This window comes from Stegodyphus dumicola, chromosome X2 (assembly GCF_044657685.1).
Source record: "Stegodyphus dumicola isolate Sdum_Otavi_A_Nest chromosome X2, ASM4465768v1".
Lineage (NCBI taxonomy): Eukaryota > Metazoa > Arthropoda > Arachnida > Araneae > Eresidae > Stegodyphus > Stegodyphus dumicola.
Window position 1 is genome coordinate 155,343,247 of NC_140781.1, and position 13,773 is coordinate 155,357,019.

A 13,773-nucleotide genomic window follows, 5' to 3' on the forward strand; every position below is an offset into this window, starting at 1 on the left:
AGATGGAAAATAAATGTATATTTGAATTTTTCCCCTTTGCAATATTGTTATTATTTTAAAATTTGATTTAAAATATTTTTCATTTTGTGAAAAAATTCTGGTCTGGCAAGTGCTAGATTGTGCATTCAGCTGGAGTTTGAGACCTCTGATTTAAGTAGTTGAAAAATCTTTTGTGAGTCAGTTCTGTGTAATATGGACAACATTTGTTTCCCTAGAGTTTATTGTTATTATTACATTATGAGAAAGTCTTAATGAGAACTTTTTCATAGAAGGCCTGTATAAGAATTTTAGTTTCATATATTTTTATGAAAAGATGTCATATTCTGAATGGGTATTCATATTTAATTGATTTCTTAAACAGATCAACAATTTATTATGTGATAGATACCTATTTAAACTGCATGTAGTAAATAATAAACAGTAGCTGATACTTATAGGAGACATTATGAGTTTAAAAAGTGGAAGAAGCCCACCAGTGGCCAAGTGATAAAATACACGAGCTAATTTTCCTTAGCAAGTCCTCTGCAAAGGCATCCTACCCTTGTTTGCTTTGTCGTAATCTAAATAATTCAGCCTAGTCGGATCCTTAGAAGAAACGGCTGCTTTAAAAAAAAAAAAAAAAAAAAATTGAAATAATTTCCTGTACTAAAAAGTTGTTAAATTTTTTCATTAGGTTTAAATTATATGAATGTTTGGTTAATCTTCGGATTATGGTAACTTGGCGATTTTTTGGTGAAAATTTGGTGACCAACCCTGCTACAGCAACCTGGTAGTTTTGTTTTGGACGTCATTTTGTTTTCACGAAGCAAAGGCATGTTTTTTTTTTAACTCAACATTTTTTCCACCAATCTGCTAGCCGAATTACGCTTATACTAGAACTTTTATGGAACAAAAATGCTTAATCATGACAAAGATTAGGTGCGAAATTGGGAGAAAGTGCAGAATCGCCCACTGCTTGCTCACTTTTTAAGAATTGCATATACATGGTATCATCCATGTACACGTCGACCTATTTTCATGTAAAAAAACATCCCAGAATTGCACAAATGGCATTGCGCACACTCTTGACTTTATCCATGTACACTGCTAAGGTCCTAGATAGTAACCTTTATTGCCTTACCAAAATGTTGCCAAACTACCTGTTACCATATTCCAAAGATTAGCCGAATGTTTATCAAGTGTTCAAGGATTTCTAAATAGAAGTTTGCATTTAAAAGTGTTTCTCATTTTAAAGATTAAACCCTGCAGTTGCAAAATAATTATGATTCTTTTAACTGACAACCATACTCAGAGCATTTTATGCATGCAGTTTGAACTCAATAATGCTCTTTTTTAAATTTAATGAATTTTTATGAGATCCGTTGTCTTATTATTTGGAACGACAAACGTATCATCCTGTGTCACTTAACTAAGAATTGTGTAATAAGAGTATGCATATCTGTGTATCTAGTTCTAAATAATGAAATAGTCCATAAACTGTCTATGGATGTGTCTCTGTGCTCAGGAATTTTTTAATGTGAGGACTAGTTTGCTGCAGGATGTTTTACCCCTTTGAGGATCTTCACTTTTTTCTTTGCTACAAATGTTTTTAATTTCCTGCACTATTTTATCTATTTTCACTGCATCTGTTTAGCACAGCCCTACAGCTGATGAAATAATTTTCATAGGTATCAATCCATTCCTCTAAAGGTGATTCATTATTCATTGTCATTATCTTGAAAATGTTCTTGGAATATTTTCTGCGAGCTTGCAATCATATGGATAATATCACTGCAGTTGTTTCCTTATTTATGTCATATATGGATGTTTCTTTCTTTATTAGTAGTACTGATAGTGTTCTATCTTATGTCCGACTAATACAAAGATTTAACTGAGTTAATGATTCCTTTATTTGTATATTTAGTGCAAAAATGAAGTCCAGTGTTTCTCATTTATTTCGTAATGGAAGTGTAATGATAACTTAATAAAGTAGCAAAAGATTTTTTTGTTTTTGTTTTTGTCCTATCCTCTTTAGCAGAAAGTTTTCTTAATGTCCTCCTTTCCTTCGAATTTTCTAAAATCACTGTCAGTTTTTTATTGTTTCATTGAAGCAGTTTGTGTTAAATAAGGTTTATTAATATTTCCAATCACATTGCTTTTAAAAAAAACTGTAACTCAGTGTATTTGTTTTCTCCAATGGGAGATAAATATTTTTTTTAATATTGTAGGCTAAGTCTAAGAAATAGCCTTGTTTTGTCATTGTTAAAGGTTTCTTGAGGAGCATATTTTTTATATGCTTCTCAAGTTGTGAATAACCATAGAGATAATGACTAAAATACACAATTTTCATCTTTTTTCTTGGGGTGGGGCACAATATTATTCTTGGCTTTTCAGCAACTTTACTATCTAACAGTTACATGAGAAGCTGTTGCTCCCTAATGTTATGTGGGGTGTAAAAGAAAAGTGTTGGATTAAAAAATGAGGAGCTGCTGAAGGGGGAAGGGAAAGTTGAAGATATGTATGTGCTGTGTTGCTGAGTGTTAAGTTTATAACTATGTATCCTTAGATTGCTAGTAGATGGCAGTAGTGTTTGTTTGTAAAAAGAAACTGTAATGTCATAATTATGTATATGTATTAGTTCGTCTTTGGTGTTCATCAATAAACGTTGTGTGGAATAACGCTCTCTGTTTATTACTTTACATTCGATCCATTCTGATTATTAGAGACTTACATATATTTTGTTTACCGAGAAAGGATGTGTGGTATTGTGCTATGGGTTTGCAAACGTAAGTTCAAATATTTGGAGTGCAAAATGCTAATTGTTAATTTCCTTTCATTATTCGGGCATAAAATTAAAAATTTATAGAACAAAATGCAAAACTATAGCAAATATTATGTTAAGCCACACATAATGACTGTACTGTGTACATTAGATTGAATTAAAATTCATTGAGAATATATTCAGTTACAAGAAATAGCAAATAAGCGAGGACTTGTAATATGGCTGATGTAGTAGTGCAATATGCCGTGCATATGAACAGCAGATAAGAATGTTGTAATAAGTTGAGATTATTTCTCATGTGCACAGTCAGCCTGTTTCTTGAAATTGAGGTGTTGTAAACATTTGTATGTTATCACAGTTTGAAAAGATGGGAAGAAGCTCTTTCATAGATGTTGTGCACTATGTAATATTTGTAAGATGCAGCAACCTTTGCTTGATGTGACGAAATCAGAAAAGTTTATTTTCCTTGATTATACCAAGGTTTGGAGATACTTGTGCTAAATTTTTATGGTGGAAATAATTTATGCTACTTTTCCCATGTGAATTTATCTAGGCTGTCTTGGGCACATTTTGAAGTGTCCATTTACTGTGATAAGAAAATTTCTATGAGCAATGAGTTTGGTGTATTCTGATTTCTGAAACATACAGCGTGAACAGTTAACCACCAGGTTCTGCAAGAATAGGCTTGGACAGATACAGGGAACAGCCTCTTGTCATATTTTTACTCACTGTAGCACCATCAAACATTATCTATTGGGTTGTTGGAAAAGTCATGATGCATATTGTCTATGTTTCACAAAGTGTATTTACTGACATCAGGAGTATGTTTAAGTCAATCAGATATTGGCCACCTTGTTTGATAACCTTGCACCATCTTTCAGGAAGTTGCTGAATTCCTCATGCATAGAAAGGCCTGACTTTATCCGAGAAAAACTGAGCAAGGTGCTGATGGACAGCCTCATCGGAATTGAAAGTCATACCACACAAGGACTGTTCAAGAGTGTGAAACTATTGAAGTCAGATGGTGTAAGGTCAGACGAGTATGCTTTCTGTGGCAACACATCCCATCCAAGGTCCAATAGTTTTTGGTCGAGCGACCAAACTTGTGCATGGTTTCACGTTGTCATGATGGAGCACAACCTCTTTACAATTAACAAGTTCTGGATGAGAGCTTCATTCAAACTTGTCAATTGGTGACAGTACACTTTGGAATTGATTGTTTGGTTCAGAAGCTCAAAGAACACAACACCTTTAAAATTCCACCACACTTAGACCATAACCTTCTTAGCAATTTCTGCTTTTGATGTTGTGTGAGGTGGATCTCCCCTTTGGGACCACGAACGTTTGCACACCACTTTGTTGTACACAGTCCACTTCTCATCACCAGTTATCATCCGCTTCAAAAACGGGTCGTTCTCATGTTTCATGAGAATTTCGCAGATGTTTATCTATGTCCTGAAATGAACTTTTTTGAATTCTTGAGCCACCCACACATCGAGCTTGCTTATGTATTCTAGTTTCTTCAGATGGTTGTGAACCATTGAATGATGGATGTTCAGCATTTTTGTAATATCTGATATTGTGTAACGAGGGTTTGCTTCGATTAACACCTTTGTTTGGTCATCATCAACCTTGGCTGGTCTTCCTGGCCAAGGGCATCATTGAAATGAAAATCACCAGCACAGAATTTTGTGAACCAGTTTTGGCGTTTTCGCCATACACTTTATGCAACTTTTCGTAGGCTTGTCATGTATTCTTCCCTTTCCTAAAGTAAAACAGTAAAATGTGGCAGAAATGCAACTTTTGGTCTTCCATCTTCCAGTTGTTGTTATATCTGTAAAAACAAACAAAACAAAAATAAATGTTCTTAAATGTGATGCTCAACCTATCAGCTAGTCATGATATAATGATTGCATAGATGGGACTAACTCTAGTACTTCCGCAAATCAAATATTGACATAGCCATGCCAAAATGCGTCATGACTTTTCTGACAACTCAATAAATCTTCCACGATCAAAATCCCTGCCACTGCGAATCAGAGGCCCAATGCATGTTGATTGCTACAATGATAGAATGAAAATTGTTGTTCATGCTAGGGTTTATCTGAGCTAATGAAGACATGAGTTAGAAATGTTGCTTTTCTTCTTACACTGCCACCATTTTATACTGTTTATTTGGTACTTGCGTACTATGACGATTACCTAGATATCTCACCAAAACTGGGGACCCTTGTAGATTATACCGGTTAACCCTAACATAGGTTATAGAGGGTGCTAAAATAAAGAGTATTATCCTGCACTAGTCCCGCACTTGCTTTTTTTTGCTACATTTACGCATATTATTACATTTAGGTTAAACATGTGAACTTTTTGTGATTATTTTTTTTCCCAATATTGGGCCCACCAGCGGCCGAGCGGTAAAGCTGCTGAACACTGGTAGTTCGGTCCGAGGTTAGAATCCTGCGAACGGGCTGGCTGCATGGGCATTTTGATGATTTTCCCCATGTGTAATGTGTATACGAGCTAGTTTCTCTCAGAAAGTCCTCCACGACTGCATCTCTCTCCCCTTAGGCAGATAGCCCTCGAGGCTTTACCATATTCACATACACACATATTTTCCCAATGGATATCAACATTTTCCAACTTCCTTCAAATGAAGAAGAAGCAATAGAATTTTTCAGAGAATGTTGGAATTTTACCTAAAGAATGCGTTTGTAGAAACAGCCATGATATGAAGTTTTATAATTCAGGATTTTTTTGGAGATGCAATGTCAAAAATTGTCAACAAAAGTTTGGTATCCGAACTGGTACGTGGTTTGAAAACAGTCTTATTGAATTTTTAAAAGCTTTAAGATGTATTTACTTTTGGGCATATGAACAGTCGTCCATTAAATGGTGCAAACATCAGTTGCATTTATCCGAAGACTGTTATTGATTGGAATAATTATATGTGGAAAGTGTGTGTGTGAAGGATTTGGAGGATACTTTTTTCCTTTATAATACGGTCCTTTATTTTAAAAAGAATTTATAAACACAAACCAACAAATGGCAATGAAGATTTTTATCAGCATATGTTGCTGAGGTAGTCGTCATAGTATGTAAGTACCGTTTATTTAAAGGTTAGCATGTTTAAAGCGGATTGTTTGATTGCAGAACTTTATGGTTCCAAGATATGTACAAATATTTGATTCATGCAGTTAATTAATCCCTCATATTGCCATGTGTATCAAAATTTCATTACTCCAAATTGTAATCAATAACAACAATTATAATATACCTGTAACCAGTTATTGATAATTATCTATACTGTCTCAGGAAGGCTAAAATTTGAATATTAAGCAAGCATTTTATAAATACTGTGACTGCAATGATTACTCTTCATTTTATTGTTAGAGAAAAATGTAAGATTTGTGTGAATAATTTTAGCTTTATTCATATCAGCATGAAATCTGCTATATCAAAGAAATTTGATTGTAAACCATAGCAAAGAAGCATGTTTTGATTAACATTTGAACCCATATCCAATTATTTGGTCAGTTCATAAGTTCATGCCATTCTTCATTGGGCTAGCACACTGCATTGTGAATCCTTATAAAAGCTGAAGTTATGGAATGTGATTACACAACCATTGTGCACCATTTGCAGTCTTTGGAAAAGGTGCAAAAATTGGATACATAGGTACCACATGTATTAAGCAATAACAACAAAAATCAATGAATAACCATATGTTTGTCTTTGCTTGCCTGTTACCGTTTAGCTTGTCGTAAGCACAAACCTTTCCTTGAGAACATTTTTACAGGTGACAAGAAATGGCACCTCTATGTCAACTTAAAGAAAGGGCAAGAATGGCTGAGCCCATCAAAAAAAGCAGCACCCCGTGTGAAGGATGGTACACACCCTAAAAAATCATGTTTGTTTGGTGGAACCAGACTGGCATTTTTCTATGAATTGTTCTCAAAAATGATACAATCAATGCTGCTGTATGAACTAAACAGCTAAGACAACTTGCTGTTGCTACTGAAAAGAAAACACATGGTAAACTTGTGTTGTTACTCCACGATAATGCACACCCGACACAGACTTAACCCAATATTTGCTGCTTAAGCAATTTTATGCTGAAATATATTTCATCCATTTCTTTATCTCTTTTAGAATCTTATTTTTTTTTATTCCATTGGACATTGTATTTTTATAGGCTCTAATTAGAATTCCCATGTGATTCCAGTCTTCTTGCCAAACAGTCAGTAGATCTTTCAGCTGATTCCAGCATTGTGGTTATGTGTGCATAACATGTTCTTGAAGATATCGACCTAATTTTATTTTCTTTGTACTGTTCATAGGCTTTGGGTAAATATTGTGTACTATTAAATCAACACTTAAACTAATTTAAACTAAATTCCATTGCTATTGTGCTTAACTTTCACCATGTTTGAATCTATAATTATGGTACCTAATTTGTGTTAAGTAAGGTATTTTGCCATGGGTGCCAGTTATGCTCGCTACTCCGTTGTTCCATTATAAACAAGCTGGTAGCTGATGGGTTGAAAAGGAACAACTTCTTTTTTCTTTTTTTTTTTTTCTTCTCTTTTTTAGAAAGGAAAAAATCGTGCATCTTTCTTTCAGTAGTAAACCAGGCAAAAAAAATGTCCGAAATGGTTGTTCCTGTGAAATAAATGCATGTGTGATATGGGCCTAAGAGGAATGGCTGCATGTAATTTCACAACGTCCATCAAATTCCATTTTAAATAAGGGGTACTTGCAGTCAATAGATGTAGCACATCAAGGAGGTTAATTTTCCTTGCATACATGTTACTACTTTCAGCTGTATGTTTAACTGCACAACTTGTTTATCCCTCTAATCTGTCAGAAGAAAGATGGGTTCAAAATCCATTCATTAAAAATTATTGGCACGTGTAAATTATGAATTGACAACTTTACTTTGGTTGAAAAAATTATTCTATAACATTTTTATTATATTAAATGATTTACTGATTATGATAAATGATGAATTTTATATTATTTTTGTGAATGAGTGAAGGAACTTAGGTAATGATATTCAAAAAATAACTTTAACAACTATCACATTAATTTTTTACTATTATATAGGAATTCCTGGGGTTATATACAAGATAATTTTCTGAGAACACTCATAAATTGGATTTGTTTGCATCTCGGGTCACCAATGAACAGTGCATATACCCTGATAATAAAATATAATAATAAACTTATAATGGCTGGTATTGGTATGCAGTAATAATAATCTTTCTGCTAGAATGAAATTTAAATGTTGAGTATGGATGCTGGATAAAAAAGCAGTATGTTTTGTAGAATATGAACATTGTGTTCAATGCTGGATTGAGACTTTTAGAGTCCATAAATGTGTTAAAGATTTTGGTGCTCCCATTTATACTCGTTTAGCATATTTAGACTAGTTTTTCCTCCCATTTTCCTTCACTGTGCCATGTTTCACTGCACTATATATTCCATCATAAAACCAGCAATGGGAAATTTTTCAGTTGCCTCTCTCCTTGAGTCCATAAAGACCTATTTGTGGCATCTTCATTTTTTGATGCTCTAAGCACGTGCTTATTTTGCTTAAATGTTAATCCAAATTTGATGATCACAGTGAAAACCAATCATTTGCAAGCTCCCAGCTGTTTGTTGGTTTCATCAGAGCTTTGATTCCAGAAGTTGTTATCAGGGATAAAGGTAGCAAAAAAAGAGAGTATGATTGCAGACAAATTGTTGCTACTCTGCTTCAGTGGTTCCCTGTGTTGGAACTTTGAAGGTTTCTGATGCCAGGTGTCTCCTGCTTAAAAACTTAAATTCACTTCGATGAAGAGTTGGAGGGTTAATAAATGAAATCCAAGGATCTTTGTTTGTGAAGTAATCATCTTTAATTTTGTGAATTAACCTTTTAATGCATGCAACTGACTGAACTCCAGTACACCAAACTAAATTATTTCCATACACTTGAGTAAATATATTAAAAAAAATTTTTTTAAGATATGAATACAACAGAATATATCCAATAGTTTTGAGTTAAAATATAGAATAAAAAATTGGCAGAAAAAAAAAGACCACTTTCTGAATTTTAATTGGTGCATTAAGGTGTTAAGAAGAAAAGTGTCAGTATAACTCAACACTTGATTTGTGTGGTGATCGAGTGTGTGCAAGGTGTTTTTGTTGCATGAAAAATTTTAAGGTGGCAAAAAAGTGTCAGTAGGCGTGCAGTCTTATTTCAAGCCTTCCTTGTAATTCTGGACGTAATGAATTTTGACCTTTGGCATTGGGTGAGGTAAGCAGAAAACTTATTGATGTGATGTTCTCTTAGGTACGATTGATCATCTTTAATTTTGATATTCATTGATAAGCTTCATCCCTGGTTTCCTAATCCATAGGTCTAGCAGTTTCCATTACCAAATCTTCAATGACTCACCACATTGTTATCACTGCCCCCTCCCTTGCAGCTTCCAGTATATTCTTTGTGTTTTGAATTTTGAAAAATGAAATCCCATTGTGCAGATGTTATTTCTGAGCTTGTTTATTATTTATACTAGGGTTATCTCAGAAACACAATAATATAATTAATTTTGTGATATCTTTATTCATTAAGAAGAAATGGCATACAGGTTTCACACAAATAGGTAATAGTTTTGTGATGAATAGCTTATTATCAAAGCATTGCCATTTGACAGAACATAAAATTTTTATCTTTCAAATTTAATCAATCTGTTATCGAAGCCTGAAGAATTTAAAAGCAGTAATGTAATTCTCAGTAATAAATATTTTATTTTATATTTTAATGATATAGTTAATTAATTTATAATATAGCCAATGGATAATTTTTATAAACATTTGCAATTTTATTGCCATAAAAAGTATTTCTAATTCAGTGTGTTACATAGTTTGGTCAAGTGAAAAGTAACTGTGTTAAAAATGCCTCTCATGAAGATATAGAACAGCCATTCATTTTTAAATTTAGCCTTTACCTTAGCATGTATTATAAAAGAGGTTGCTAATGCTGCATAGCAAGGAACAACGTGTTACATGAAAAAGATTTATCTCGAGTAAAAGAATGGCATGTACCTTTTATATGTAACAAGCTAATTGATTGACCTAGGATGACTGCCATACGTGAACAAAATCACATCTACAAGGCTGCAACATTACTGTGTGGAAAAAAAAAAAAAAATAAATGCATAAAAGTGGATCATAGGTTGAATATTCGTAGTTGAAATGCATGATTGTTTTTTGTGGTTTTCCGTATCTGAAATGTGAATACAAGCCAATTTCCATCAAGTCCTTCAGGAAGGCATCCCTTCCTAGCTGTTATGTACTTTGCTATATTCAGTAATCTAATCTAACCAGTATTGCACTTCAAACATGGTCATTTCTCACTGCTTGATGTCATAAACTTGTTTCTGATAACATCTGATAAGATCAAAATCTACATATGAATATACTGAAGTATTTTCTTGTGAACCACCATTTTTGACCCCCCTCCCCCCCAAAAATTGTCACCAAACTGTGCAACTTAGCAATAATGAATAAGCATTAACACTTGTAAGCTCTTTGCTTTGTGTAATCCTTATCCTCAGGAAGCCAATTTAGTTTTTGTGAAGAAAGTTAACGTTATTTCAGTGTTTTTCTCTTGCATTTATTAATTTTTTTTGACCGGAGGAATGATTAAAATTTGAACATACCTTTTACAAAGCAGTAAGTAATCAGTAGATATTTTCGAAAGTATGGGATTCGTTATAATAGTGTATGTATTCAAAACATTGAAAGACTCTGGGATTTGGCAAAATGGTACGGTAAAAAAGCATTGCCCGCGTGATATCACTTAGATTCATATTTAAGAGAACTTATGTTACATTTAGTGAGCAAAGATCATAAATATCAGGTTTTAATGAAAGTTTCCCTCCACCACAAATATAGTCTGTACAAACAGTTTGCATTCGTGTGTTTAATCATATTTTGCCAAATGAGTTTTGGTAGTCGAAAAAAAGAGACTTGCTTTAGAACACTTTGTTGTGAAATTTGTAAAAAAATATCATTAAATAAAGGTGTCTGAAATGGAACTATCATGCTACCAGATTAGAACCATGAATTACTTTCAGTTCTGTTGCAAAAAGTCAGCTGCAGAATGTCACTAAATCATGTGTATAGCTTTAGGTATTAATGTTGTATCATACGACACTGTGAAGGTTTGGTACTGAAAGTTCAAAAACAAGGACTATGACATTCAAAAAGCAGACCATTCTGGCCAGCCTATTGATGATGAGGCTGACCTGCGAAAACTTGTGGAAGATCAGTATGCAACCACTCGAGAGCTTGTTAAGGAGTTAGACATTAGTGCCATGTCCATGAGTTGCACTATGCATCGCATAAACTTGACATACAAGTTCAATCGTTAGGTGCCGGATAAGCTGAGTCAATCAAATAAAGACAGATGTGTTCGGGCCTGCGCTAATCTGCTCGAATATCAACACAAGAACAACATTCTAGACCATATATTCAATTGTGATGAGAAGTGGATTTACTTCAACAACACAGGCCGAAAAGGGGGTTGCTCTGTAGCCGGCGAGCCGAAGGCAGCATCGCAAAGCGCAATTAGACTAACAAAAAAGATCATGCTGTGTATCTGGTGGGATTGCTGTGGTATTGTCCACAAAGAATATGTGGGAAAAGCTAAAATGCTTGACAGTAAGGTGTATAGCGAGATGCTAGTCCGTTCTGCTATCAAGAAAAATGTCGAACTGAGTTCAGGTGCAAGAAAATGTTCTGTCAAGATAATGCAAAACCACATTTGTCTGGATTCACCAACTGGACTCTGCATGGACTCGGATGGGATCCTTTGCCACACCTGCCATATAGACCTGACATTGCTCCTTCGGACTTCTATCTTTTTTCACATCTGCAGCTGCATCTTGCTAATGCTATCTTTCATTCTGCACAGGACATCTGAAATGAGTTGATCTGTTTTTGGACTCACAGCCACCAAGTTTCTGGGCTGAAGTCTTTGAAAAACTACTAAAACATTGGCAGAAAGTCATGGATTTACTAACCGCACTAAAGGTACTACTTTCATGTTTTCCCCTAACTTTATTAAGAATGTTTTTTGATGAAAAACTTTCATTACAACCAGAAATTATGTTGCTATTTTAAGTGCAGTTAGTGAGTTTTATCCTCCAAAATTATTGGCACCAGTTTTAATGAATTTATCAGATAATTTTAGAGCTTGAACTCAAATTTAAGTTTTTTATTTACTGTGTTTGTAACTTGTATTTGTTAATTATTTAACTACAAGAAAGCAATTTTTCCTGAAAATTACCATAAAAATGATTGGTATAAGTTTGGTGGGATGTCCGCAAGCTTTCAGTCGATGAGAAAATATAAATGTACCTATTTAAACATAAATGATTATTTTTACCCTTGTAGTCAGAGCTGTGACTAAATATTTTTTCATCTGAGGCATAGCAGTAAATGTAGGCTCCTGTCTATGGAGAAATTAATTGTATCTGTATACGTCTATAATCAACAAGGGGAACTATACCATATACGTATAATACTTTTTTATTACAATCTTATGCGTTCTGAAAATTGACAAAGGTAATAATTTATAACTTTTTTTTTTTTTTTAGACCAGAAAGGCTATTAGTCTTGAAACAGTATTTTGTCTTGGTTCACTATAAACGCTATATCACTTTTTAAATTGTTGCTGCAAAATATTATCACCCTGCATTATATTTAAGAAGTTAAATAATGAAGAATCTTCATAAATGTATGTATGTGTCTTGCATTGAGAAAAAAAACGATGGCACCTAGAGCCATCAAATTTCTAATAACGTAATCCCTCACCTGAACATAGCCACCTGGAAGACCAGTTTTGAATTTTAAATTTGTTTTATTATCCATTTCATGTTTTCTAAAACTTAAATGAATTTTTGATTGACAAACTCAATGATTTCAAAGCGAGCGATGGCAACACTGAATGGAATTTTTATCTGCAGCGCGCAAGACTGTCTGTTGGAAATGCTAAAGATATGTTATTTTTAAATATTTTGTTATTTTGTGATATTGCTGTTGAATTGAATTTTATATGGTTTAAGTGTGAAGAACATGCTATTTAATAAGTAAAGGTAATGCTGCAAATGTTAAAGAAGTGCCCCTTAGCATAATATAAAATCTGAAAGTGTTCAGATTTTTTTTTTAAAGGCCAGAAGGTTGGCTTCTGAAGCTTCTATCACCCTAACATCAGTAACTGGGCATGTTAAAAATATTATTAGTGCAGTTTCTGAATTCGAATATGATTGAACTAAATTGCATAGTGCTAAGTTAAAAGCTGCTCTTTTTCAAAATACTTAAATCCAGTGACATTAATTTTTCACTGGTTAGAAATTCAAAATCGGAAGCTAAAAAAATATGTTTCTGAGAAAATTAGTTCCTTTCTCAAATGATTCTGGACCGTCTGCTTTTCTCCTTTATTACCCTTTCATTTTTTACTCCTCTTCATATTCTGCTGATATATTAAAGTTAAATTTTCACCATTATGTTTGTTTATTATTTAATTCAATATTAAGTATATGAGGCTTATTTGTATAAGAAAAGGAAAACTGTCATGGAGGATTTTCTTTGGAAAACTGGGTTTTATTTTCATCATGCTTAGAGAAAAGCCATGAAATCACCCATGCAGCCAACTCATTTGCTGGAATTCGATATTTGGTCCACGGTTCGAATCCTATCAAATGGGCTGGCTGGATAGGCATTTTCATGGTTTTTCCCATGTTTAACGTGTATACCAGCCAATCCTTCATGAAGGCATCCCTTTCCTTAGGCATAGATAGACGTCAAGTGCTTTGCCATACTCAAATAAACCAAATCAAATGATATTAGATTCATTCTTCTGTTAAGCATGCAATTTTTGTATCTTATTTTTTTTTTTTTTTTTTTTTTTGGCAAAGCTTCATTTACGTTTTCTTTTATTTCAGTATTAAACTCCAGGAAGA

General features: G+C 33.7%; 1 protein-coding gene across 6 annotated transcripts in view; it reads left to right on the forward strand.

Annotated features, from left to right (window-relative positions):
• The window catches only part of LOC118181800 (trithorax group protein osa-like), a 306,313-nt gene that overhangs the window by 182,273 nt on the left and 110,267 nt on the right, over nt 1-13,773 (forward strand). The window contains exon 1 of one of the 6 annotated variants that reach the window (XM_035350998.2): nt 11,717-11,842. The exons of the other annotated variants lie outside the window; for them this stretch is intronic. The gene's annotated coding sequence lies outside the window, so the exon portion shown is untranslated. Of the gene's footprint in view, nt 1-11,716; nt 11,843-13,773 lie in introns of those variants that run through there. 6 annotated transcript variants of the gene reach the window in all.